The sequence below is a fragment of the Vombatus ursinus genome, unplaced genomic scaffold (genome assembly GCF_900497805.2).
Source record: "Vombatus ursinus unplaced genomic scaffold, bare-nosed wombat genome assembly UNPS02014791.1, whole genome shotgun sequence".
Classification (NCBI taxonomy): Eukaryota; Metazoa; Chordata; class Mammalia; order Diprotodontia; family Vombatidae; genus Vombatus; species Vombatus ursinus.
Window position 1 is genome coordinate 1,575,318 of NW_020954569.1, and position 2,120 is coordinate 1,577,437.

Below are 2,120 nucleotides of genomic sequence, written 5' to 3' on the forward strand. Positions count from 1 at the left end.
GCCTTTGCCATGGCAATCCCCTTTCCTGAAACACACTCCATCCTGACTTCTGCTTTGCAGAATCCCTAGCTTCTCATAGGGCTCAACTCATGTGCCACCTTCAGCATGAGACATTTTTGTTTTGTTTTTCTTCAGGTTTTTGTTTTGTTTTGGTTTTTGTTTTTTTTTGGCCTAGGCAATGGGGTGAAGTGACTTGTTCAGGGTCACACAGCTAATAAATGTCAGGTGTCTGAGGCCAGACTTGAACTCAGGTCTTCCTGAATCCAGGGCCGGTGCTCTATCCACTGTGCCATCTAGCTGCCCCCAACATAAGGCTTTTTATGATCGCACACCCTCTACTCCAATAAATTACTTTGAATGTATTTTGCATTTATTTCTCTTTGTTAGTGTCATTTCCCCGCAGATGGAATGCAGTCTCCTTGAAGCTAGGGACTTTTCATTTTTGTCTTTATATTCCCAGTGCATAGTCCCATACCTGGCACAGATTAGGTCCTTAATAAATGCTTGTTGAATGAATGAATGAACAGTGGAAGAATTACCATTCATTCAAGTACTTGAAGGCTCTTAAGTAAATCATCGCTCAGTCTTCTCTTCTCTGGGTTGAATAATCTTTGCTCATTGGTTTTTGCTCTTTAAAACTTTAATTTATCTGTATCTCTTCTCTGAAACTAAGTCAGGTTCTTCTGATTACTCTTTAATTATGGAGCCAGATCTGTAACTCTAATGAAGGTCTGGCTAGGGCAGTCCTATAATGGGGAGATTGCTTCATGCTGCATTATGAATTCATATCTAACTTGTATTCAATGAGGCCTAAATAACATTCTGCTAGACTTGCACTTTGCCAGAAATCCTCCAATATGGTTTGTTTTTCTCCCCTAAATACCCTCTCCTGCATGTGTCTCTTCTGTTCATAGGTATGTAATCAATTATTCCACACCCATCTTACAGTGAAAAAAGTAAACATTCCAATTAATGACAGGTCAAGTTTCCTGATGCAGAAGGATCACAATGTATTCATTGTACTATAACTGGAATAGGTTTCTGTTTAGAAAGGGCAAGGCTGAAATGACTGAAACCACATTGGATCTTGGGTGAGTCCTTTCCCACAATCACCTTGCCCTGGATGAGTAGGAGCAGATGTGGACGCAACACCTCTGGCAAGAGAAAAAAGAATGTGAGAAGAAAGAATCAGGAGCAGAAGTGAAACACGTGTGAATGGGGAGGAGAAATGAAATGGTAGGGGCCAGCATAAGATCAAGGGGAAAGGTCCTAGAAAAGAACAGAGGGAAAAACCAAAAGAAAAACAGAAGCTAGAGATGCAGATGAGAAGAAAGTGAAGGCAGTAGGACTGAAACTGTGAGAGTGATGAGTGTTCCAGAGAGGGTGGATTTTATGTTTGCAAACAGAAAGAGCAGCCTACATATAAGGAACAGAAGTCAAATCTGCTTGGTTTTAAGTCCCTCACATAATGACTCCCAGTGCCAGTGTGACTCCATGGCCGTAGCCCTCCCTACTCTTCCTTTGCTCACTCCAGACTAAAAACTTAGATGAGCTTTCTGCAGGGAAACCACAAACTTCTCCCATGAAAAGAAGAGAGGTTTTCGTATTCTCTGAAAATCTTGCTGGGGTTGCCTTGAACTCTCCGTCAATGTTAGTTAAGTTCACTGGACCAAGAAAAAATATCAAGCTCTTCCTTGGAATTTCTTTCTAGAAGTTAAAAGATCAGACATTTCAATCCAGTGCCTGTTTTCCAACTGTGGAGGAAGCTTATCAAGCGCTTCCAAGATGGGGATAAATGTTAGAGAGTTCTCACAGTCTCCACCTCCCAACAGCTGTGTCTCCTCTGACCTAGCCTCAGAGTCGGGCTTCCTTCTGTGTGTGATTCCTCTGCCCTGGTTTGATCTCTCCTCATTCAATTTATATAAAGGGTGGAGCCCTGTTCTCTCCGACTGCTATTCATATCTATATTTGTTCAGATGCTTCCTTCCTGAACTACCCTCTCTCTTCAAGATCTTTCTTTTGCAACAAGATTTTGCCTTGATGTCTGCCTCCAACCAAACCACACGAGTCAGAATGACAAAAGGATGTCATCAGATAGAGCTTTTTTTTTTTTTCTATTT